At 38.9% G+C, this 27,164-nt stretch overlaps 2 long non-coding RNA genes across 2 annotated transcripts in view; one reads left to right on the forward strand and one right to left on the reverse strand.

Annotated features, from left to right (window-relative positions):
- Positions 1-11,401, forward strand: part of LOC137621091 (uncharacterized) — a 33,354-nt gene extending 21,953 nt beyond the window's left edge. The window contains exons 2-4 of the long non-coding RNA XR_011040115.1: positions 765-893; positions 1,381-1,499; positions 10,789-11,401. This is a non-coding gene — a long non-coding RNA (uncharacterized lncRNA). The remainder of the gene's footprint in view (positions 1-764; positions 894-1,380; positions 1,500-10,788) is intronic.
- On the reverse strand, positions 10,844-22,213 carry LOC137621090 (uncharacterized). Its single transcript, XR_011040114.1, has 4 exons — positions 22,027-22,213; positions 21,217-21,343; positions 13,153-13,231; positions 10,844-10,978 (listed from the first exon to the last, which is right to left on the reverse strand). It is a non-coding gene; the product is annotated as an uncharacterized lncRNA (long non-coding RNA).
- Positions 22,214-27,164: the final 4,951 nt, after the last annotated feature.

The raw sequence follows: 27,164 nt of genomic DNA on the forward strand, positions 1-27,164 counted from the left end.
TTTAGTGCCTTCATTAAGCATTTTTACAAATGTTAGTGGCTTCATTAAGCATTTTTACAAATTTGAGTGCCTTCATTAAGCATTTCTACAAATTTGAGTGCCTTCTTTAAGCATTTCTACAAATTTGAGTGCCTTCATTCAGCATTTCTACAAATTTGAGTGCCTTCATTCAGCATTTCTACAAATTTGAGTGCCTTCATTCAGCATTTCTACAAATTTGAGTGCCTTCATTCAGCATTTCTACAAATTTGAGTGCCTTCATTCAGCATTTCTACAAATTTGAGTGCCTTCATTCAGCATTTCTACAAATTTGAGTGCCTTCATTCAGCATTTCTACAAATTTGAGTGCCTTCATTCAGCATTTCTACAAATTTGAGTGCCTTCATTCAGCATTTCTACAAATTTGAGTGCCTTCATTCAGCATTTCTACAAATTTGAGTGCCTTCATTCAGCATTTCTACAAATTTGAGTGCCTTCATTCAGCATTTCTGCAGATTCTAGTGCCTTCATTCAGCATTTCTGCAGATTCTAGTGCCTTCATTCAGCATTTCTGCAGATTCTAGTGCCTTCATTCAGCATTTTTGCAGATTTTAGTGCCTTCATTAAGCATTTCTGCAGATTTTAGTGCCTTCTACAAGATTTTTTTTCTTATGACCTTGTGTTGATTAGTTTTATTGGAATGTGTACGGTGTGTGAACCATAAATCTATGTTAATTCTTCTTGTTTCTTCAACCATCGGTGTAGTAGTTTGTTTTGTGTTTCAGGTGTTGCCATGAGGACATGCAAGTACGATAATTGATGGGTAATTTAGAGATTACCATCACGTAGAAAGCACAGAAACTAAAGTGAAGAGGAATGAAAAGTATAATGTATTTCTTATGTCACGAATGAAAGTAAGTGAAAAAGATTAATTTTTGCATAGTCTAATTTGGCATAACATATACCTTTGTTCGTGCAACCTCATTTACTCGTTTGCCAATATTATTATTACGTTGTTGGGGAATTTTAGAACACTTAGTTACTTTGTAAATAAATTAAAATTGTGAAAATCATATTTTTTTTTTCTATTTCAACTTCCATTACTTACTTGAAAGTGTGCATGAATTCCGGTTTGAAATTCCTCTTATTTTTTTCAGTGCGAAAAATACTGCAAAATAACGAGATGTCTTTTCTTTATAACAAAGCTATGTAATATGTCAATATTGTATGTACCTGCGTTATTTTTTAACAATATTCCTTCATTTAATCTATTTGAGTGCCTTATGTGTTAAGTTGACTTTATTTTCTCATATTGTTCAATCTATTAAAGGGATTTTTAAGGAATATAAAAACCAAATTGAATTTAATATATTTATTACTAGTGAAATATCTATATTTCAGATGCTTCATTGATTAAACTACAACGCAGTAATCGAAATGATGCAATCATTGGTTCGGAAAGAAGCTTGGACAATTCCCGCTTACTGAAGTATGCCAGAGAGACTTGCTGTTCATTAAAGGTGAGAAGATCGTTTACTCCTTTTCATCCCCTTTTCTACTGCTAATACCCATTTCTGCTCTTTCACCCCTTTTCACACTGCTTTTCTGCTGTTTTGCCTTTGCTCTCCCCCCTTTCCTTCACATTTAACATCTATTGACCTCTTCTGCACTTTTACCCCCCCCCCCTTTTTCAGCACTTTTAACGTTTTCTACACCTTTACCCCTTTACACCACTTAACCCTTTTGCACTTTCAGCCCTCTTTTCACTCCCCCCTATTCTGCACTTTTAACCCTCCTCATCTCGTTTTCTACTGTTTCACCCAGTTTTACTTTTCGCCACCTCTTTACTGCGGCTTCACCTTTTTACCCCCTTTAGTTCACTTCTACCAACTTTTAACCCCCTTCGTCTGCACTTTTACCCCATTCAATCACCCTTTTCTGCACTTTTACCCTCGCCACTTTTACCCCCTTTTCACCACTGTTAACCATTTTTCACTGCCCTTTTTTTTTCATAACATTTAACCCCTTTTCACCATCTTTTCTGCACTTTTACACCAGTTTCACCACTCTCACCCCTTTGTCTGCATTTTCACCTCTCTCACCCCTTTGTCTGCATTTTCACCTCTCTCACCCCTTTGTCTGCATTTTCACCTCTCTCACCCCTTTGTCTGAATTTTCACCACTTTCACCCCTTTGTCTGCATTTTCACCACTTTCACCCCTTTTCTGCATTTTAACCCCTTTCACCACTTTTCTGTATTTTCACCACTTTCACCCCCTTGTCTGCATTTTCACCACTTTTACCCCCCTTTTTACCCCCTTTTCTGCACTTTTACCTCCTTTTCTGCACTTTTACCCCCTTTTACCCCCCTTTTCTGCACTTTTACCCCCTTTTTTACCCTTTTCTGCAGTTTTACCCCCCTTTTTATCCCTTTTCTGCACTTTTACCCCCCCTTTTCTGCACTTTTACCCCCCTTTTTACCCCCTTTTCTGCACTTTTACCCCCCTTTTACCCCCCTTTTTCTGCAGTTTTACCCCCTTTTTTACCCCTTTTTCTGCACTTTTACCCCCTTTTCTGCACCTTTACCCCCCTTTTCTGCACTTTTACCCCCTTTTTACCCCCCTTTTCTGCACTTTTACCCCCTTTTTACCCCCTTTTCTGCACTTTTACCCCCTTTTTACCCCCCTTTTCTGCACTTTTACCCCTTTTTACCCCCTTTTCTGTACTTTTACCCCCCTTTTACCCCCTTTTCTGCACTTTTACCCCCCTTTTTACCCCCCTTTTCTGCACTTTTACCCCCTTTTCTGCACTTTTACCCCCCTTTTTACCCCCCTTTTTTGCACTTTTACCCCCCTTTTTACCCCCCTTTTCTGCACTTTTACCCCCCTTTTTGCCACCCTTTTCTGCACATCTACCCCCTTTTTACCCCCCTTTTCTGCACTTTTACCCCCTTTTTACCCCCCTTTTCTGCACTTTTACCCCCTTTTTACCCGCCTTTTCTGCACTTTTACCCCCCCCCCCTTTTTACCCCCCTTTTCTGCACTTTTACCCCCCTTTTTACCCCCCTTTTCTGCACTTTTACCCCCCCTTTTTACCCCCCTTTTCTGCACTTTTACCCCCCCTTTTTACCCCCCTTTTCTGCACTTTTACCCCCATTTTTACCCCCCTCTCTGCACTTTTACCCCCCTTTTTACCCCCCTGTTCTGCACTTTTACACCCCTTTTTACCCCCCTTTTCTCCACTATTAACCCCCTTTTTACCCCCCTTTTCTCCACTTTTACCCCCCTTTTTACCCCCCTTTTCTGCACTTTTACCCCCTTTTTACCCCCCTTTTCTGCACTTTCACCCCCTTTTTACCCCCCTTTCTGCACTTTTACCCCCCTTTTTACCCACCTTTCTGCACTTATACCCCCCTTTTTACCCCCCTTTCTGCACTTTTACCCCCCTTTTTTGCACTTTCACCCCCCTTTTTACCCCCCTTTTCTGCACTTTTACCCCCCTTTTTACCCCCCTTTTCTGCACTTTTACCCCCCTTTTTACATCCCTTTTCTGTACTTTTACCACCCTTTTTACCTCCCTTTTCTGCACTTTTACCCCCTTTTTACCCCCCTTTTCTGCACTTTTACCCCCCTTTTCTACACTTTTACCCCCCTTTTTACCCCCTTTTTTGCACTTTTACCCCCCTTTTTACCCCCCTTTTCTGCACTTTTACCCCCCTTTTTACCCCCCTTTTCTGCACTTCTACCCTCTTTTTACTCCCCTTTTCTGCACTTTTACCCCCTTTTTACCCCCCTTTTCTCCACTTTTACCCCCCTTTTCTCCACTTTTACCAACCTTTTTACCCCCCTTTTCTCCACTTTTACCAACCTTTTTACCCCCCTTTTCTCCACTTTTACCAACCTTTTTACCCCCCTTTTCTCCACTTTTACCAACCTTTTTACCCCCCTTTTCTCCACTTTTACCCCCCTTTTTACCCCCCTTTTCTCCACTTTTACCCCCCTTTTTACCCCCCTTTTCTCCACTTTTACCCCCCTTTTTACCCCCCTTTTCTCCACTTTTACCCCCCTTTTTACCCCCCTTTTCTCCACTTTTACCCCCCTTTTTACCCCCCTTTTCTCCACTTTTACCCCCCTTTTTACCCCCCTTTTCTCCACTTTTACCCCCTTTTTACCTCCCTTTTCTGTACTTTTACCCCCCTTTTTACCTCCCTTTTCTGCACTTTTACCCCCCTTTTCTACACTTTTACCCCCCTTTTTACCCCCCTTTTTTGCACTTTTACCCCCCTTTTTTGCACTTTTACCCCCCTTTTTACCCCCCTTTTCTGCACTTTTACCCCCCTTTTTACCCCCCTTTTCTGCACTTCTACCCCCTTTTTACCCCCCTTTTCTGCACTTTTACCCCCTTTTTACCCCCCTTTTCTCCACTTTCACCCCCCTTTTCTCCACTTTTACCCCCCTTTTTACCCCCTTTTCTGCACTTTTACCCCCCTTTTTACCCCCCTTTTCTCCACTATTACCCCCCTTTTTACCCCCCTTTTCTCCACTTTTCCCCCTCTTTTTACCCCCCTTTTCTGCACTTTTACCCCCCTTTTTACCCCCCTTTTCTGCACTTTCACCCCCCTTTTTACCCGCCTTTCTGCACTTTTACCCCCCTTTTTACCCGCCTTTCTGCACTTTTACCCCCCTTTTTACCCCCCTTTCTGCACTTTTACCCCCCTTTTTACCCCCCTTTTCTGCACTTTTACCCCCCTTTTTACCTCCCTTTTCTGTACTTTTACCCCCCTTTTTACCTCCCTTTTCTGCACTTTTACCCCCTTTTTACCCACCTTTTCTACACTTTTACCCCCCTTTTTACCCCCCTTTTTTGCACTTTTACCCCCCTTTTTTGCACTTTTACCCCACTTTTTACCCCCCTTTTCTGCACTTTTACCCCCCTTTTTACCCCCCTTTTCTGCACTTCTACCCCCTTTTTACCCCCCTTTTCTGCACTTCTACCCCCTTTTTACCCCCCTTTTCTGCACTTTTACCCCCTTTTTACCCCCCTTTTCTCCACTTTTACCCCCCTTTTCTCCACTTTTACCCCCCTTTTTACCCCCCTTTTCTCCACTTTTAGCCCCCTTTTTACCCCCCTTTTCTCCACTTTTACCTCCCCTTTTTACCCCCCTTTTCTCCACTTTTACCCCCCTTTTTACCCCCCTTTTTACCCCCCTTTTCTCCACTTTTACCCCCTTTTTACCCCCCTTTTCTCCACTTTTACCCCCCTTTTTACCCCCCTTTTCTCCACTTTAACCCCCTTTTTTACCCCCCTTTTCTCCACTTTTACCCCCCTTTTTACCCCCCTTTTCTCCACTTTTACTCCCCTTTTTACCCCCCTTTTCTCCACTTTTACCCCCCTTTTTACCCCCCTTTTCTCCACTTTTACCCCCCTTTTTACCCCCCTTTTCTCCACTTTTACCCCCCTTTTTACCCCCCTTTTCTCCACTTTTACCCCCCTTTTTACCCCCCTTTTCTCCACTTACCCCCCTTTTTACCCCACTTTTCTCCACTTTTACCCCCCTTTTTACCCCCCTTTTCTCCACTTTTACCCCCCTTTTTACCCCCCTTTTCTCCACTTATTTTACCCCCCTTTTTACCCCCTTTTCTCCACTTTTTTTACCCCCCTTTTTACCCCCCCTTTTACCCCCTTTTCTCCACTTTATTTACCCCCCTTTTTATCCCCCTTTTCTCCACTTTTTTTACCCCCCTTTTTGCCCCCCTTTTCTCCATTTTTTTACCCCCTTTTTACCCCCCTTTTCTCCACTTTTACCCCCCTTTTTACCCCCCTTTTCTCCACTTTTACCCCCCTTTTTACCCCCCTTTTCTCCACTTTCACCCCCTTTTTACCCCACTTTTCTCCACTTTTACCCCCTTTTTACCCCCCTTTTCTCCACTTTTACCCCCCTTTTTAACCCCCTTTTCTCCACTTTTACCCCCCTTTTTACCCTTTTCTCCACTTTTACCCCCCTTTTTACCCCCCTTTTCTCCACTTTTTTACCCCCCTTTTTACCCCCCTTTTCTCCACTTTTTTTACCCCCCTTTTTACCCCCCTTTTCTCCACTTTTTTTACCCCCCTTTTTACCCCCCTTTTCTCCACTTTTTTTACCCCCCTTTTCTCCACTTTTACCCCCCTTTTTACCCCCCTTTTTACCCCCCTTTTCTCCACTTTTACCCCCTTTTTACCCCCCTTTTCTCCACTTTTACCCCCCTTTTTACCCCCCTTTTCTCCACTTTTACCCCCCTTTTTACCCCCCTTTTCTCCACTTTTACCCCCCTTTTTACCCCCCTTTTCTCCACTTTTTTTACCCCCCTTTTTACCCCCCTTTTCTCCACTTTTTTTACCCCCCTTTTTACCCCCCTTTTCTCCACTTTTTTTACCCCCCTTTTTACCCCCCTTTTCTCCACTTTTTTTACCCCCCTTTTACCCCCCTTTTCCCCTTTTTTTACCCCCCTTTTCTCCACTTTTACCCCCATTTTTACCCCCTTTTCTCCACTTTTACCCCCATTTTTACCCCCCTTTTCTCCACTTTTACCCCCCTTTTTACCCCCTTTTCTCCACTTTTACCCCCCTTTTTACCCCCTTTTCTCCACTTTTACCCCCCTTTTTACCCCCTTTTCTCCACTTTTACCCCCTTTTCTCCACTTTTACCCCTCTTTTCACCCCCTTTTCTCCACTTTTACTCCCCTTTTTACCCCCTTTTCTCCACTTTTACCCCCTTTTTACCCCCTTTTCTCCACTTTTACCCCCCTTTTTACCCCCTTTTCTCCACTTTTACCCCCCTTTTTACCCCCCTTTTCTCCACTTTTCCCCCTCTTTTTACCCCCTTTTCTCCACTTTTACCCCCTTTTTACCCCCTTTTCTCCACTTTTACCCCCCTTTTTACCACCTTTTCTTCACTTTACCCCCCTTTTTACCCCCCTTTTCTCCACTTTAACCCCCCTTTTTACCCCCTTTTCTCCACTTTTACCCCCCTTTTTACCCCCCTTTTCTCCACTTTTACCCCCCTTTCTACCCCCCTTTTCTCCACTTTTACCCCCCTTTTTACCCCCCTTTTCTCCACTTTTACCTCACTTTTTACCCCTCTTTTCTCCACTTTTACCCCCCTTTTTACCCCTTTTCTCCAATTTTACCCCCTTTTTACCCCCCTTTTTACCCCCTTTTCTCCACTTTTACCCCCCTTTTTACCCCCCTTTTCTCCACTTTTACCCCCCTTTTTACCCCCCTTTTCTCCACTTTTACCCCCCTTTTTACCCCCCTTTTCTCCACTTTTACCCCCCTTTTTACCCCCCTTTTCTCCACTTTTACCCCCCTTTTTACCCCCCTTTTCTCCACTTTTACCCCCCCTTTTTACCCCCCTTTTCTCACTTTTACCCCCCTTTTTACCCCCCCTTTTCTCCACTTTTACCCCCTTTTTACCCCCCTTTTCTCCACTTTTACCCCACTTTTTACCCCCCTTTTCTCCACTTTTACCCCCCTTTTTACCCCCCTTTTCTCCAATTTTACCCCCCCTTTTTACCCCCCTTTTCTCCACTTTTACCCCCTTTTTACCCCCCTTTTCTCCTTTTACCCCCTTTTTACCCCCTTTTCTCCTTTTACCCCTCTTTTTTACCCCCCTTTTCTCCACTTTTACCCCCTTTTACCCCCCTTTTTACCCCCCTTTTTACTCCCCTTTTCTCCACTTTTACCCCCCTTTTAACCCCCTTTTTCTCCACTATTACCCCCCTTATTACCCCCCTTTTTACCCCCCTTTTCTCCACTATTACCCCCTTTTACCCCCCTTTTTACCCCCTTTTCTCCACTTTTACCCCCCTTTTTACCCCCCTTTTCTCCACTTTACCCCCCTTTTTACCCCCCTTTTTCTCCACTTTTACCCCCCTTTTTACCCCCCTTTTCTCCACTTACCCCCCTTTTTCCCCCCTTTTTAACCCCCTTTTCTCCCCCTTTTACCCCCCTTTTTACCCCCCTTTTCTCCACTTTTACCCCCCTTTTACCCCCCTTTTCTCCACTTTTACCCCCCTTTTTACCCCCCTTTTCTCCACTTTTACCCCCCTTTTTACCCCCCTTTTCTCCACTTTTACCCCCCTTTTTACCCCCCTTTTCTCCACTTTTACCCCCCTTTTTACCCCACTTTTTCCACTTTTACCCCCCTTTTTACCCCCCTTTTTCCACTTTTACCCCTTTTTACCCCCCCTTTTTCCACTTTTACCCCCCTTTTACCCCCCTTTTCTCCACTTTTACCCCCCTTTTTACCCCCCTTTTCTCCACTTTTACCCCCCTTTTTACCCCCCTTTTCTCCACTTTTACCCCCCTTTTTACCCCCCTTTTCTCCACTTTCACCCCCCTTTTTACCCCCCTTTTCTCCACTTTCACCCCCCTTTTTACCCCCCTTTTCTCCACTTTTACCCCCCTTTTTACCCCCCTTTTCTCCACTTTTACCCCCCTTTTTACCCCCCTTTTCTCCACTTTTACCCCCCTTTTTACCCCCCTTTTCTCCACTTTTACCCCCCTTTTTACCCCCCTTTTCTCCACTTTTACCCCCCTTTTTACCCCCCTTTTCTCCACTTTTACCCCCCTTTTTACCCCCCTTTTCTCCACTTTTACCCCCCTTTTTACCCCCCTTTTCTCCACTTTTACCCCCCTTTTTACCCCCCTTTTCTCCACTTTTTTTACCCCCCTTTTTACCCCCCTTTTCTCCACTTTTTTACCCCCCTTTTTACCCCCCTTTTCTCCACTTTTTTTACCCCCCTTTTCTCCACTTTTACCCCCCTTTTTACCCCCCTTTTCTCCACTTTTACCCCCTTTTACCCCCCTTTTTACCCCTCTTTTCTCCACTTTTACCCCCCTTTTTACCCCCCCTTTTCTCCACTTTTACCCCCCTTTTTACCCCCCTTTTTACCCCCCTTTTCTCCACTTTTACCCCCCTTTTTACCCCCCTTTTCTCCACTTTTACCCCCCTTTTTACCCCCCTTTTCTCCACTATTACCCCCCTTTTTACCCCCCTTTTCTCCACTATTATCCCCCTTTTTACCCCCCTTTTCTCCACTATTACCCCCCTTTTTACCCCCCTTTTCTCCACTATTACCCCCCTTTTTACCCCCCTTTTCTCCACTATTACCCCCCTTTTTACCCCCCTTTTCTCCACTATTACCCCCCTTTTTACCCCCCTTTTCTCCACTATTACCCCCCTTTTTACCCCCCTTTTCTCCACTTTTACCCCCCTTTTTACCCCCCTTTTCTCCACTTTTACCCCCCTTTTTACCCCCCTTTTCTCCACTTTTACCCCCCTTTTTACCCCCCTTTTCTCCACTTTTACCCCCCTTTTTACCCCCCTTTTCTCCACTTTTACCCCCCTTTTTACCCCCCTTTTCTCCACTTTTACCCCCCTTTTTACCCCCCTTTTCTCCACTTTTACCCCCCTTTTTACCCCCCTTTTCTCCACTTTTACCCCCCTTTTTACCCCCCTTTTCTCCACTTTTACCCCCCTTTTTACCCCCCTTTTCTCCACTTTTACCCCCCTTTTTACCCCCCTTTTCTCCACTATTACCCCCCTTTTTACCCCCCTTTTCTCCACTATTACCCCCCTTTTTACCCCCCTTTTCTCCACTATTACCCCCTTTTTACCCCCCTTTTTCCACTTTTCTCCACTTTTACCCCCTTTTTACCCCCCTTTTCTCCACTTTTACCCCCCTTTTTACCCCCCTTTTCTCCACTTTTACCCCCCTTTTTACCCCCCTTTTCTCCACTTTTACCCCCCTTTTTACCCCCCTTTTCTCCACTTTTACCCCCCTTTTTACCCCCCTTTTCTCCACTTTTACCCCCCTTTTTACCCCCCTTTTCTCCACTTTTACCCCCCTTTTTACCCCCCTTTTCTCCACTTTTACCCCCCTTTTTACCCCCCTTTTCTCCACTTTTACCCCCCTTTTTACCCCCCTTTTCCCCTTTTACCCCCCTTTTTACCCCCCTTTTCTCCACTTTTACCCCCCTTTTTACCCCCCTTTTCTCCACTTTTACCCCCCTTTTTACCCCCCTTTTCTCCACTTTTACCCCCCTTTTTACCCCCCTTTTCTCCACTTTTACCCCCCTTTTTACCCCCCTTTTCTCCACTTTTACCCCCCTTTTTACCCCCCTTTTCTCCACTTTTACCCCCCTTTTTACCCCCCTTTTCTCCACTTTTACCCCCCTTTTTACCCCCCTTTTCTCCACTTTTACCCCCCTTTTTACCCCCCTTTTCTCCACTTTTACCCCCCTTTTTACCCCCCTTTTCTCCACTTTTACCCCCCTTTTTACCCCCCTTTTCTCCACTTTTTTTTTACCCCCCTTTTCTCCACTTTTACCCCCTTTTCTCCACTTTTACCCCCCTCCACTTTTTACCCCCCTTTTCTCCACTTTTACCCCCCTTTTTACCCCCCTTTTCCCTTTTCTCCACTTTTACCTCTTTTCAACCCCCTATTAAATTAGTGTAACAATTGTATTGAAGTAACTTTTTTTTACACTTCAAATTAGCTTTTGACGTCTTTGATTGTGTGAAATATTTCACACGACATTTCAGTGCAGAATATAGATCGTTTGAACATCATGTAAATATGTTGAATAGATAATCTTATCTTGCACAATGATAATCAATTTGGCTTAAAAAAATTCATTCTACTTTAAGTTTTTGGAAAGATCTGAAAACGCTTTTTTGCCATAGGAATGTAAGAATAATCTTAAGTAATTTCATAAATGTTATTTGCAGTAATAAATAGTTACAATATTTATTTCTATATATTACAGCTCGTTGAAATCTTTTGAATTTACATACCATCATAACAAGGGCTACTGCACATTGAACATGAATGGCCGCTAATCAAGTCTTCCAGTATTGAGGATGCTCACAATCCTCTGCTCCAGAAGTTAGTAAACAAACACTGATGCTTAGAAAAGGTACGCAGTCCTCTATCGTGGATTTCCAGACTGGACACATCTGAAAAATAATGAGTTATTAGGGCATGGTGATCCAAAGATGAATTAAGTCTATGTCTCTTTGCTTCTTGGCGTTGGCGAGAGGTAATTTTAACTATTTTGGTCATTAGGAAAATATTTTCATACCAATACCTCAATTACAGTACATAAGAATTTTGACAATATCCGCCTTTCCTAGCATTGTATTTTCTACTGCCATGTCAGTCAGTTAACTGTTCGCTAGGTTTCTTTGTACATTTGATAAACTATCAGTTGATAAAACTGCATAATTTAAAGTTACTTTAACGTAAATAACTGAATTACTCATCATAGACACTGACCTTAATACCCTCAAAATTTATAATGTATTCAGTTTAAAGTTACCAATCTTAAATTGGCATAATGAAATTTTTTGTAATGCCCTTTAGAATAAAAAGAAAAGTTTCATGTTGTAAAAGTCATTACGAGTCTCCTGTTACAAGAACGACTACGATAGTTTCGAAAGTCATTGGCGTCGAGAGAGAGAGAGAGAGAGAGAGAGAGAGAGAGAGAGAGCGAGAATGAGTGAGAGCGAGAGAGCAGCGAGAATGAGTGAGAGCGAGAGAGCAGCGAGAATGAGTGAGAGCGAGAGAGCAGCGAGAATGAGTGAGAGCGAGAGAGCAGCGAGAATGAGTGAGAGCGAGAGAGCAGCGAGAATGAGTGAGAGCGAGAGAGCAGCAAGAATGAGTGTGAGAACAAGATATACCAGCAGCAAGAATGAGTGCGAGTGGAAAGAATGAGTGAGAGCGAGAGAGCAGCAAGAAGGAGTGAGATAGCAGTAAGGATGAGAGAGAGAGCAGCTAGAATAAGTGAGAGCGAGAGAGCAGCAAGAATGAGTGAGAGCGATAGAGCAGCAAGAATGAGTGAGAGAGCGAGAGACAGCACCAAGAATGGATGAAAGCAAGATATAGCAGCAACAATGAATGATTAATGGATTTAAAGTTTTCTGATATCTAAGGTCATTGACGCCGGCACCAAGAAGTGAAAAATAAGCAAGAGAAAGAGGAGAAACTTGTGAGGTGACAAAGCAGATACGCATAAAAGGCTACTAACAATAAAATGTGACAAAAGTGAATCGACAATATTTTATATGAAGATTAAGGGACCACAACTGAACATAGAGTAACAATAGCAGTCAGAAGTGAATAAATGAAATAGTTAGAAATAAAGGAGAAACAAAATTTATCCAGATTATGCTATTAATAATAGAAAAGATAAACAATTGCATGGTGAAAGAGTGAACGGCTAAACCTGGTGAACATGGCGAGACTTGAGAATATATATTGAAATTCAGGTTTGAAGACAGAAAAAATTCAGAAGCGATTAAGATTGTACCATTGAAAAGCAGGTAACGAAAAGAGTTTACTTTGACGTACCAAAGAAAAAATTTGATCGTTTACAGAATAAAGGAGTTTAAAGATAAATAGTGCACAAAAACAAAGATCAATGAGTGAAAAAAGTTATTCATATTTTCAAACATCGAACAATTTAAAAGTTAAAGTTACTGACCACCAAAAAATAATATTCATACGGAGTTATCAGTTAAGAAAACAATAGACAACAAAACCTTAAAAGGAATATAACTAACAAACTAATGTAGCCAAAGAATATCGAAATAAGGGAGAAGCTGTCAACCATGAAATAACAGGGGAGAAATGTGCAAATGGAAGCTGTAATACAAAATATTAACCCTCCGTTTTGGTTACTATAAAATCCTACTTTTAATAAAAGTTGCCGAATATTTAGTCAAAAGCCGATTTTAATGTATCGTGTGCTGTAATAGAATACAGCAAGTCAGCACGATTAATATGTAGTAGTTACTTTTGTGCATTTTATATTTGATATAAGAACAGACCAACAACAATAATCGAGGATATAATAATAGCAAGAGAAATAATTGATTATTCTAAGTCACACGAAGCAATCTTATGAACTGGTTCCTCCCTCAATTAAAATGTACTATTGAATAATGACCGATTATGATTAAACAGTATTGACTGAACTACTAAGACAGTTAATAAAAAACGGACTACATGAATCTATGAAGATATAAGTTTAACAAATAATGACTTTGAAAACTAATAATTTCAATACTTAAATATTGCATTTTTTTTTTACTTAAACTAAGACCAAAATCAAATACACTTTTGTACTCACTTCTTCTAGGGGTCTTAATGTCTTTTTGCATATGGTCAGAAAAGTCCACTTGAAAACCTGTTCGACTATAATCCAAAATCTGCAAATTCAAAAAGATGATTATTAGAAGAAAATTGAAAGAATTTAGTAGTTGAGAAAGTCATTTAAGCATAACAATTTACCTGATAATTCTCGAGTTTTATCCAACGCCAATGATATTTTGCAACATGAATTTAAACACCTCAAACGCATGATTTTTATATAACTTAAGGATGTCTTTCTCGACTCCATGGGTGTTATTCATTATCCATAAAACCTATTTTTGTTACTAGCGAGACTTGTAAATTTGTTGTAAAGCAAAAAACTGAATATTTAAGCTGACAGAAAACACCTAAAATAGTTAAATCGTTAATGCATATATATTGCTATTAAAGTTATAAAACATATTTTTGAATCACTAACAAACAAAATCATTTTCAAGAACTTTACAATTATCACTTTACCTTACGTGCAATTTGCACTATTAAGTATTATAAAGTAATTATGTACTTCATACACAGTAAAAGTAAGAGTGCCATGAACATCAGAGGAATATAACAATTCAACTAAGAAAAAATTGGGATCTTCGAAGGAAACTATTGTTGAAGTGGTAGTGAAATACTAACATGCAAAATATTGTACTTTAAAAAAAAAGAGAAAAAGAAAAGTGACCCCTCTGTGTTATCATATATTGAAACTTCACTATAGAACATCAAATTTTGAAGAGTTTCATATAATCCAGTTACATGTTATACCCTTGCTTATTGATATTTAATATCATTTGTAAAAAGTTTTATGACGATAGCTTTAAAACTTTCGTGCCTTGCATTCTAGGTTTATATTAGAACCAAGAATAGACTTAATATATTTTCATGATACCCCAAGTTCTGCTCAGTTACCCAACATATGACAGTTCACGACCTAAGAAATTAGTTTGACATCACAACACAGTAAAGCAATTCTAGCCAAAAAATTATATTCTTTGAAATAGATTTAAAAAAAGTTTCAGATTACTCACTAATAAGAAATAGCTAGACATTTATGACCATAAACCTCAAAGAAAAGTCCTGAATATTCTTAAAATGAAAATATTAAACCAGAGAATAGTTTTCCTTTTCTATCTTCAATTTTGAAGCCTCATTGCCGAAAATAGACAAACTTGAGGCATGCACAAATTGAGAAGCAGTTAAAGAACACTATTAGTACAAGGTAAGTGTCCTTTTTTAAAAATCAAAACAATCCTCTACATGGAAGAAAACTACTACATCCACATTCGCTACAAAGCAGAAGAGGTGATGACAACGATATTGTCCAAAAATAAATCTTAAAGAAGTAAAGTCTTGAGTTTTCACAATAAAGTAGATTATGAGTACAAGTGACTGGACAGGGAGTCTTTGAAGTTCAAATTTATGTCAAATTAGATCATCCAGGAGAGAGAGAGAGAGAGAGAGAGAGAGAGCGAAAGATAGCAAGAGAATGTGAGAGCGAAAGATAGCAAGAGAGAGTGAGAGCGAAAGATAGCAAGAGAGAGTGAGAGCGAAAGATAGCAAGAGAGAGTGAGAGCGAAAGATAGCAAGAGAGAGTGAGAGCGAAAGATAGCAGGAGAGAGTGAGAGCGAAAGATAGCAGGAGAGAGTGAGAGCGAAAGATAGCAGGAGAGAGTGAGAGCGAAAGATAGCAGGAGAGAGTGAGAGCGAAAGATAGCAGGAGAGAGTGAGAGCGAAAGATAGCAGGAGAGAGTGAGAGCGAAAGATAGCAGGAGAGAGTGAGAGCGAAAGATAGCAGGAGAGAGTGAGAGCGAAGGATAGCAGGAGAGAGTGAGAGCGAAGGATAGCAGGAGAGAGTGAGAGCGAAGGATAGCAGGAGAGAGTGAGAGCGAAGGATAGCAAGAGAGAGTGAGAGCGAAAGATAGCAAGAGAGAGTGAGAGCGAAAGATAGCAAGAGAGAGTGAGAGCGAAGGATAGCAAGAGAGAGTGAGAGCGAAGGATTGCAAGAGAGAGTGAGAGCGAAAGATAGCAAGAGAGAGTGAGAGCGAAGGATTGCAAGAGAGAGAGAGCGAAAGATAGCAAGAGAGAGTGAGAGCGAAAGATAGCAAGAGAGAGTGAGAGCGAAAGATGGCAAGAGAGTGAGAGCGAAAGATAGCAGGAGAGAGTAAGAGCGAAAGATAGCAGGAGAGAGTGAGAGCGAAAGATAGCGCGAGCGAAAGATAGCAAGAGAGTGTGAGAGTGAAAGATAGCAAGAGAGTGAAAGATAGCAAGAGAGTGAAAGATAGCAAGAGAGTGAAAGATAGCAAGAGAGTGAAAGATAGCAAGAGAGTGTGAGGGTGAAAGATGGCAAGAGAGAGTGAAAGATGGCAAAAGAGAGTGTGAGAGTGAAAGAGGGCAAGAGAGAGTGAAAGATGGCAAAAGAGAGTGAAAGATAGCTAGAAAGAGTGAGAGCGAAAGATACCTAGAGTGTGATGGCGAGAGCAGAAGATAGCTAGAGAATGAGTGAGAGCGAAAGATAGCTAGAGAGTGATAGCGAGAGCAAATGATAGCTAGAGAGTGAGCGTGAGAGCAAATGATAGCTAGAGTGTGATAGCAAGAGAGAACAAGTGAAAAAGCAAGAGAACAGGAGAAAATGTGGAACAAGAGAAAAGTGAGAGAAAGGGGGGTAAAGTACATATGTAAAAAGACTATAAACAATGAAGATGACAGAAAAGTAAAACAATATCTCATAATAAGAGTAAGGGGCCAAAAATAAACACCTCGCTTAACAACAACAATCGTAAGTGAACGTAAGATGTAATTAGAAGCAAAGGAAAAACCAAAAGTATGAGTTATCAGAGTTATCAAGATGATAATAGTATAAAGAGGCTAATTGCACGGTTAAAGACTCAACCTCAAATCCTGTTGAAAACGGCTTAGAAAAGAAAATATTGAAATTCATAATGGAAGAAAGGAAAAAATAAAAGCATATGAGTAATACCATTGAAAAAGCAGGCAACGAGACGAAACCATTTTGACGAAACTAAAGGATAAACGTAAATTTTTACAGGAGATCGAGCAGTGTATTATACATAATGCATAAACACAAAGACAAAAGATGTCGAATGAAAAAAAATATATTTCTAAACAACGAACAATTAAAAAGTTAATTCAAAACTTCTTGCTGCTAAAAATAGTGTTCATACAAAGTCAAAGTTATGAAATCAAGTTCTATTTACATAAAACAACAAGTCATAAAAAGAAATGAATAAGCAAAGTAAAAAAAAAAATGTAGCCACAGAATATCGATGTAAGGGAGGAACTGTCAACCACGAAATAAGAACAGGATTAGTGAGCAAATGGACTCTGTAGTATAAAAAAAAAAAAGTAAGTATTCCTTTGGGTTACTAGAAAATCTTCCTTTAAATAAAAGTTGCAAAGTATTCCACCAAAACAGAACTAAATTTAGTATAGTGAATCATATAATGTCTTGGAATATTGCAAATCGACAAGATTAAAATACAGTGGTTTCCTTGGCACATATGTTCGTTGAAATATAAGCACAGAACAATGAACAATACTTAGTAATATTATGTTAGAGAATTATCAATTAAGTGTTCAAACCAACGTGATGCAATCTTATAAAAGGATACCACCAAGAAAATAGAATTTGCTATTAATAATCGAAATAATAATGATGATTATGATATCTATAATAATAACATTTGATAGCAAGGATAAAACAGTACAAACTAAAACACCACGAAATACAGCTCACCAGAAAGTAACTACATACAGTATATGAAAAAGGAAGACCTAAGAGTAATTCCAAGAGTAATTCCCATGGAAACTAATAATGCCTCAAAAATAGTTTGACAGCAAACTGAAAGGACAATGTCCTCGAAACTACACTATAGGAACTTCTTCTCGAGCTCTTAATGGAAGTTTGCACTGGAACACGGTAAGAAAAATCATACAAAATCCCATTCATGTATCATCCAAAATCGGAAAAATCGAATAAAGATGATTATAAGAACAAGAAAAAATCTCTAGAGAAGTAAAGTACAATTTAATTTAATAATTTACCTGAAATAGTAATTCAGAGCTTTATCCTAAGTCCGTAAGAGCTTGCAACACAAATTTAAACTCTTGATTTTGTAGCTTACCTAAGGCAGTGTTTCTTCAACTCCATAGGTATTCTTCTATATCCACAAAACTTAGTTTCAAGCCAAACTTCTCAATTCATTATGAAACCAGAACCTGAATGGAAAGTTCGCCGAAAGCACCTAAAATAGTAAACATCATTAATGCCAAAATATTTCTGGTCAAGTTATACAAACTTTTTGAATCACAAGTAATAAAAATATAGCAAACATTACCTCTTGCGGAATTACACTATGAAGTATTACACAAGTTCCCTCAATGTTTTAGACAAAGCATATAGCTATATTCAGATACACTATATTATACAAGCATATAGCTATATTCAGATACAATATATTATACACAGCATATAGCTAGATTCAACAAGCGTCATCTGACAACTATTTCATTTTGTTAACAGTGAAAAGCATACACACTCCCTAGATCTGCACGCCAATCTCTTTTTCCTGTTATTTTGCATTAATCATTCAGCTGTAAAACCACGTTTTCAGTTCCCTTATAAATTTACTAAATCCCTTTATAATTTTGAATACTGAAAACAGATTCGATTTTATTATCTGAATCTGTAAATATTTGTTGCACTCTCAAAAAAAAAAGAAAAAAAAAGTATCATAAAAGGTCAGATTTCAGGCGGAAAAGGGAAACCATTTAGCGCTATTCAGTTGACTGTCTAATTGATCAAGATTAGCCATTGGCATACACGCACACACGCACGCACGCACACATACATACTTTGTTTTAATATAGAATAGTCTAAAACAGTGAAATAAAGATTAAAGAAGTATGGTTTTAGATCCAGTTCCATCAGAATAGATACTCACCAGAACGTCAGCCGGGCAAGCCAAACCCCTCCACTGTGATGCCCTACCACAACAGTAGCCTCCCCAGAAAATAGCAAGAGAGATAGCAAGAGAGATAGCAAGAGACTGAACGAGAGGGGCAAGAGATAGCAAGCGACTGAAAGAGAGGGAGTGAAAGATATCAAGCAACTAAACGAAATGGTGTGAGTGATAGCAAGAGACTGAACGAAATGGAGCGAGAAAAAGCAAAAGACTGAATGAGATGGAGGGAGAAATAGCAAGAGACTGAATGAGATGGAGGAAGAAATAGCAAGAGACTGAATGAGATGGAGGGAGAAATAGCAAGAGACAGAATGAGATGGAGGGAGAAATAGCAAGAGACAGAATGAGATGGAGGGAGAAATAGCAAGAGACAGAATGAGATGGAGGGAGAAATAGCAAGAGACTGAATGAGAGGGAGCGAGAGCTAGCACGAGACTGAACGAGATGGAGCGAGAGATAGCAAGCGACTGAACGAGATGGAGCGAGAGATAGCAAGCGACTGAACGAGGGGGAGCGAGAGATAGCAAGAGACTGAACGAGATGGGGCGTGAGATAGCAAGAGACTGAACGAGATGGGGCGAGAGATAGCAAGAGACTGAACGAGATGGGGCGAGAGATAGCAAGAGACTGAACGATATGGGGCGAAAGATAGTAAGAGACTGAACGAGAGAGAACAAGAAAACAATGTAAGGAAAAGAGAGAACCAGAAAGAGAGCAAGACCAAGAGAGAAAGAATGAAAACCAGAGAAAAATCAAGAAAGCAAGAGAACAAGAGCAAAAGCAAGAGAACAGGACAAAGCAAGAAAGGAAGAGACAGAGACAGCAAGAAAACAAGACAAAGCAAAAGACCAAGAAAGCAAGAAAACAAGATAGAAAACAAGAAAACAAAAGAGAAAGCCAGAAAACAGTATAGGGAGAGAATAAGAGAGAGTGAGAGAACAAGAGAGAAAATGTGATTGAACAAGAAAGATAAAATAAATACGCAAAAAGGCTACAAAATATAAAGATGACAAGAAAGTGAAGCTGTATCTCATATTAAGAATACATTTAGAGTAATTGAACAAAAATAACCACTCGATTAACATTAACAATCGTAATTGAACAAAGAACGCACCTGGAAACAAAGGAGAATCAAAAGTAAAGAGTTTTTGCTTCGTGAAAAAGTCACCTTCAAAACCTTTTGAAAAAAAAAAATGAGAAAAAAAAGTAGAAAATCAAAGTTGAAGAAGAATAATAGAACCAAGAAAGCAAAACTAAAATAAGAACTTTCACTATGATGTCACAAAAAAAAAAAGGAAAAATTTACAAATCATCGAACAGTTTATAGTAAGTAGTGCACAAACAAAAATATGTGGATTGAGTAAAAAGTTAAATTCATATTTTCAAACATCGGACAATTAAAAATTAGTTCAAACTTACTGGCCACCAAAAAGAATAATATTCATAGTTAATCTGAGTAGTCTAAGCTGTGAAATCAAGTTATAAATATACAAAACAACAAATCATAAAAAAATGATTATAGCTAACTTGAAAAAAAATTTAGCCATAGAACATAGAAATAATGGAAGAACTGTCAACCATGGAACAAGAACAGGAGGAGAAGTGAGCAAATGGACGCTGTAGTACAGAAAAAAAAATAATCCTCCCTTTGGGTTACTAGAAAATCTTTCTTTTACAAAAAGTTGCGGAATATTCTGTCAAAACTGAATTTGGTGAATCATGTCAGGTTATGAAATACAGCAAATAAACAAAATTGAAATACAGTTGTTTCGTTTTGAATTTGGTGAATCATGTCATGTTATAAAATACAGCAAATGAATGAGATTAGAATACAGTAGTTTCATTTTGAATTTGAAAAACCATTGAAAAGCAGGCAACGAGACGAGACTACCTTGACGTAACTGAAGAATAAACGTAAATATTTACAGGAGATCGAGCAGTGCATTATACATAGTGCATAAACACAAAGATAAGATATGTCGAATAGAAAAAATATATAAGATAAAATATGTCGAATAGAAAAAATATATATATATTTCTAAACAACGAACTATTAAAAACTTAATTCAAAACTTCTGGCTGCTAAAAATAGTGTTTATACAAAGTCAACATATGAAATCAAGTTCTAATTACATAAAACAACAAATCATAAAAAGAAATAAGTCTTAAAAAGAAATAACTAAGCAAAGTAAACAAAAATGTAGCCACAGAATATCGATGTAATAGAGGAACTGTCAACCACGAAACAAGAACGTGATTAGTGAGCAAATGGACTCTATTATAAAAAAAAAAAAGGTAAGTATTCCTTTGGGTTACTAGAAAATCTTCCTTTAAATAAAAGCTGCAAAGTATTCTGCCAAAAACAAAACTGAATTTAGTATAGTGAATCATATAATGTCTTGGAATATTGCAAATCGACAAGATTAAAATACAGAGGTTTCCTTCGCACATATGTTTGATGAAATATAAGCACAGAACAACAAACTATACTTAATAATATGTTTGAGAATTATCAATTAAATGTTCTAACCAACGTGATGCAATCTTATGAAAGGATACTACCAAGAAAATAGAATTTACTATTAATAATCGAAATGATAATGATGATTATGATAACTATAATAACAACATTTATGATAATAAGGATAAAACAGTACCGACTAAAACACCACGAAATACAGCTCACCAGAAAGTAACTATATACAGTATATGAAAAAGCAAGACCTAAGAGTAATTCCCATGGAAACTAATAATTTCAATAATGCATCAAAAATAGTTTGACGGCAAACTGAAAGGATGATGTCCAAGAAACTACATTACAGTCATTTCTTCTAGAGCTCTTAATGGAAGTTTGCACTGGAACAAGGTAAGAAAAATCATGCAAAATCCCATTCATGTATCATCCAAAATCGGCAAAATCGAATAAAGATGATTATAAGAACAAGAAAAAAAAAATCTTTAGAGAAGTAAAATACAATTCAATTTAATAATTTACCAGAAATAGTAATTCAGAGCTTTATCCAAAGTCCGTAAGATTTTGCAACACGAATTTAAACTCCTGATTTTGTAGCTTACCTGAGGCCGTGTTTCTTCAACTCCATAGGTATTCTTCTGTATCCACAAAACTTATGTTTTAGTTTCAAGCCAAACTTCTCAATTCATTATAAAGCCAGGATCTGAATGGAAAGTTCGCCGAAAGTACCTAAAATAGTAAACATCATTAATGCCAAAATATTCCTGGTCAAGTTTTACAAACTTTTTGAATCACAAGTAATAAAAAATAATGCAAAAAAATGTACAATTCAAACATTACCTCTTGTGCAATTACCCAATGAAGTATTACAAGAGTTCCCTCAATGTTTTAGACAAAGCATATAGCTATATTCAGATACACTATATTATACAAAGCATATAGCTAGATTCAACAAGCGTCATCTGACAACTATTTCCTTTTGTTAACAGTGAAAAGGATACACACCCTAGATCTGCACACCAATCTTTTTTTCCTGTTATTTTCCATTAATCATTCAACTGTAAAACCACGTTCTCAGTTCCCTTATAAATTTACCAAATCCCTTTATAATATTGAATACTAAAAACTGATTCGATTTAATTATTTAAATCTGTAAATATTTGTTGCACTCTCAAAAAAAAAAAGAAAAAAAAAACTTCTATCATAAGGCCAGATTTCAGGCGGAGTAGGGAAACCATTTGGTGCTATTCAGTTGACTGTCTAATTGATCAAGATTAGCCATTGGCATACACGCACGCACGCACGCACGCACGCACACATACTTTGTCTTAATATAGAATAGTCTAAAACAGTGAACTAAATGTTAAAAGGTGTCTGGTTTTAGTTCCAGTTCCATCAGAATAGATACTCACCAGAACGTCAGCCGGGCAAGCCCAACCCCCCACTGTGGTGCCCTACCACAGCAGTAGCCTCCCCAGTAAACAGCTTAAACCCACGGTCCTGGGCGGGGATCGATCTCTTGCCATGCGCCGAGGTCTCGGATGCCATCTAAAGCTAATGTGCAACAAGGGAGCAAACTCTACAGTTGCAATGTGAAGTCTTAAAAGCTGGACACTAAGATAAAAGAAAGGAAGCGTCAATGGAGATCAAGTTAAAGAGTAAATAGCAGACAATGCACAATAATATTAAATAGGAATAATGCCCTTACACCAAAAGATGAAAAATAATTCATAAAGGACATTACTGTACAGTGATAACAATGTATTCATGACAGGATCAATGATAACAGCACCATTTATCAATAAAAATTCAATAACACTAGTCTCCCAGCTGCAATTTTGCTTTCCAAAATAAATTCGAAATAAAACGCAGCCTGTAATTCAATACTTTGAAATTGAAACGTAAACTATAAGCAGATACAAATTAATATACTTTCATACGCAACACAAGTAAGGCTATTACAATCAGATGAATATAAAACTCTGTTAAGAATGAACTTGAACCTACAGAGGTAACTATTGTTAAAGAGGTAGTGATATACTAACGTGCGAAATGTTGTTCTCTCTTAATATTAAATAAAAATATTTAAAAGAAAGACCAGTGACTCTCTGTATTACCCGATATTGCAACTTACTTGAAGAACCTCAAACATGGAAGTTTTATATGAATCGCCTACATGTAATACCATTGCTTATATGAAAAAAATCTATAATTCTCTTTAAAGGATTATGACAATAGCTTCAACACTTCCGTGTCTTGCATTCTAGATTATATCAAAACCAACAATAGAATTGATATGTTTTCATGATACACAAAGCTCTCCTCATTTACTCGACAAATTACAGTTCACGACATAAGAAATGCTATTGTCATAAAAGCCCATAACAAAGAAGATTCATGAGTGTTCTTAAAAATCCAGATATTCATACCAAAGAAAAAAATTTTCTTTACTCTCTTCACTGCTGAAAAAAATATAAAAATTGATTCGTGCGCACAAAATAAAAAGCAGTTAAATAACATTAAATTAATTTATGGTAATGGTTCTATAACAACACAATCCTTTACATAGAAGGAAACTACTGAATACGCAGTTGCTCTAAAGCAGGAGAGGTGGCGACAAGGATGTTGTCCAGAATAACTCATAGTTAAGTAAATCTTAAGTTTCCATGGAAAAAGTAGATTAGAAGTATAAGTGACTGCACGTGGAAACTTTCAGAGTTCAAATTTATTAGAAATGAAATAATCCAGAACAGAGAGAGAGAGAGAGAGAGAGAGAGAGAGAGACTGAACGAGATAGAGAGAGAGATAGCAAGGGACCGAGCGAGAGGGAGCAAGAGATAGTAAGCGACCGAGCGAGAAGGAGCGAGAGATAGTAAGCGACTGAGCGAGAGGGAGCGAGAGATAGTAAGCGACCGAGCGAGAGGGAGCGAGAGATAGCAAGCGACCGAGCGAGAGGGAGCGAGAGATAGCAAGCGACCGAGCAAGAGGGAGCGGGAGATAGCAAGCGACCGAGCAAGAGGGAGCGGGAGATAGCAAGCGATCGAGCGAGAGGGAGCGAGAGGAGCGAGAGATAGCAAGCGACAGACCGAGAGGGAGCGAGAGGGAGCGAGATTTAGCAAGCGACCGAGCGAGAGGGAGCGAGATTTAGCAAGCGACCGAGCGAGAGGGAGCGTGAGATAGCAAGCGAGCGAGCGAGAGGGAGCGAGAGATAGCAAGCGACCGAGCGAGAGGGAGCGAGAGATAGCAAGTGACTGAGCGAGAGGGAGCGAGAGATAGCAAGTGACTGAGCGAGAGGGAGCGAGAGGTAGCAAGCGACTGAGCGAGAGGGAGCGAGAGATAGCAAGCAACCGAGCGAGAGATAGCAAGCAACTGAGCGAGAGATAGCAAGCGACTGAGCAAGAGGGATTGAGAGATAGCAAGCGACTGAGCAAGAGGCAGCAAGAAGGAGCGAGAGATAGCAAGCAACTGAGCAAGAGGGAGCGAGAGATAGCAAGCAACTGAACGACAGGGAGCGATAGAGCACAAGCGACTGAGCGAGAGGGAGCGAGGGAGCGAGAGCTAGAGGGAGCGAGGGAGCGCAAGCGACTTTACGAGAAGGAGTGAGAGATAGCAAGCGACTGAGCGAGAGATAGAAAACGACTGAGCGAGAGATAGAAAACGACTGAGCGAGAGATAGAAAGCGACTGAACGAGAGGGAGCGAGAGATAGAAAGCGACTGAACGAGAGGGAGCGAGAGATAGAAAGCGACTGAACGAGAGGGAGCGAGAGATAGAAAGTGACTGAACGAGAGGAAGCGAGAGATAGAAAGCGACTGAACGAGAGGTAGTGAGAGATAGAAACCGACTGAACGAGAGGGAGTGAGAGATAGAAAGCGACTGAACGAGAGGGAGCAAGAGAGAGCAAGCGAATGAACGAGAAGGAGCAAGAGATAGCAAGCAAACGAACGAGAGGGAGCGAAATATACCAAGCGACTGAACGAGAGGGAGTGAAAGATACCAAGCGACTGAACGAGAGGGAGTGAAAGATACCAAGCAACTGAACGAAAGTGCGGTGCGAGTGATAGCAAGTGACTGAACGAAATGGTGAGAGTGATAGCAAGAGACTGAAAGAAATGGAGCGAGATATAGCAAGAAACTGAACGAGAAAGAACAAGAACACAATGTGAGGAAAGGAGAGAACCAGAAAGAGAGCAAGATTAAAAGAGAAAGCATGAAAACCAGAGAAAACGCAAAAAAAGAAAGAGAACCAGAGTAAAAGCAAGAGAACAGGACAAGGCATGAAAGCAAGAGAATGATAGAAAGCAAGAAAACGAGACAAAGCAAAAGAACCAGAAAGCAAGAAAAAAGAGAAAGCCAGGAAACAATAGAGTGATAGAATAAGGGAGAAAGTGAGAGAACAAGAGAGAAAATGCGATTGAACAAGAAAGATGACAAGGAAGTGAAGCTCTATCTCATATTAAGAATACATTTAGAGTAATTGAACAAAAATAACCACTCGATTAACATTAACAATGGTAATTGAACAAAGAACGCACTTGGAAACAAAGGAGAATCAAAAGTAAAAAGTTTTTGCTCCGTGAAAAAGTCAACTTCAGAACCTTTTGGAAAAAAAAAGTAGAAAATCAAAGTTGAAGAAGGATAATAGAACCAGGAAAGCAAAACTATAATATCTTTCACTATGACGTCAAAAAAAAAAAAAAGGAAAAATTTACAAAACATCGAGCAGTGTATATTGAATAGTGTACAAACAATGATATATAGATAGAGTAAAAAGTTAAATTCATATTTTTAAACATCGGACAAATAAAAATTAATTCGAACTTACTGGCCACCAAAAAGAATAATATTCATAGTTATTCTGAGTAGTCTAAGCTTTGAAATTAAGTTATAAATATACAAAACAACAAATCATAAAAAAATGATTAAAACTAACGTGAAAAAAAAATGTAGCCACGGAACATAGAAATAATGGAAGAACTGTCAACCATGGAACAAGAACAGGAGAAGTGAGCAAATGGACGCTGTAGTAGAGAAAAAAAGATAATCTTCCCTTTGGGTTACTAGAAAATATTCCTTCTACTAAAAGTTGCGGAATATTCTGTCAAAACTGAATTTGGAGAATCATGTCAGGTTATAAAATACAGCAAATAAACCGGATTTGAATATAGTTTCATTTTGAATTTGATGAATCATGTCAGGACATAAAATACAGCAAATAAACAAAATTAAAATACAGTTGTTTCGTTTTGAATTTGGTGAATCTTGTCATAAAATACAACAAATGAACGAGATTAGAATACAATATTTAAGTTTTGAATTTGGTGAATCATGTCAGGTCATAAGATACAGCAAATGAACAAGATTAAAATACAGTAGTTTCATTTTGAATTTGAAGAACCATTGAAAAAGCAGGCAACGAGACGAGACTACCTTGACGTAACTGAAGAATAAACGTAAATATTTACAGGAGATCGAGCAGTGGATTATACATAGTGCATAAACACAAAGACAAAAGATGTCGAATGAAAAAAAATATATTTCTAAACAACGAACAATTAAAAAGTTAATTCAAAACTTCTGGCTGCTAAAAATAGTGTCCATACGAAGTCAAAGTTATGAAATCAAGTTCTAATTACATAAAAGAACAAGTCATAAAAAGAAATAACTAAGCAAAGTAAAAAAAAAATGTAGCCACAGAATATCGATGTAATGGAGGAACTGTCAATGACTAAACAAGAACGTGATTAGTGAGCAAATGGACTCTGTAGTATAAAAAAAAGGTAAGTATTCCTTTGGGTTACTAGAAAATCTTCCTTTAACTAAAAGTTCCAAAGTATTCCCCCCCCCCCAAAAAAAAAATGAATTTAGTATAGTCCATCATGTAATCTTCCTTTGAATAAAATTGCAAAGTATTCGGCCAAATCAAAATTAAATTTAGTATAGTGAATCATATAATGTCCTGAAATATTACAAATCGACAAGATTAAAATAGAGCGGTTTCTTTGGTACATTTTAGCTTTGATGAAAGATAAGCACAGAACAATAAACAATACTTAATAATAATAGTTAGAGAATTATCAAGTAAATATGCTAACCAACGTTATGCAATCTTATGAAAGGATACCACCAAGAATATAGAATTTGCTATTAATAATCGAAATAATAATGATTATGATAACTACAATAACAACATTTATGATAATAAATATAAAACAGTACAGACTAAAACACCATGAAATACAGCTCACCAGAAAGTAACTACAGACAGTATATGGAAAAGCAAGACCAAAGACTAATTCCCATGGAAACTAATAATTTCAATAATGCCTCAAAAATAGTTTGACGCCAACTGAAAGGACAATGTCCAAGAAACTACATTACAGTCATTTCTTCTAGAGCTCTTAATGGAAGTTTGCACTGGAACAGGGTAAGAAAAATCATGCAAAATCTCCTTCATGTATCATCCAAAATCGGCCAAATCTAATAAAAATTATTATAAGAACAAGAAAAAAGAAATCTTCAGGGAAATAAAATAAAATTTAATTTAATAA

Source organism: Palaemon carinicauda, chromosome 27, assembly GCF_036898095.1.
Source record: "Palaemon carinicauda isolate YSFRI2023 chromosome 27, ASM3689809v2, whole genome shotgun sequence".
NCBI classification, from domain to species: Eukaryota; Metazoa; Arthropoda; class Malacostraca; order Decapoda; family Palaemonidae; genus Palaemon; species Palaemon carinicauda.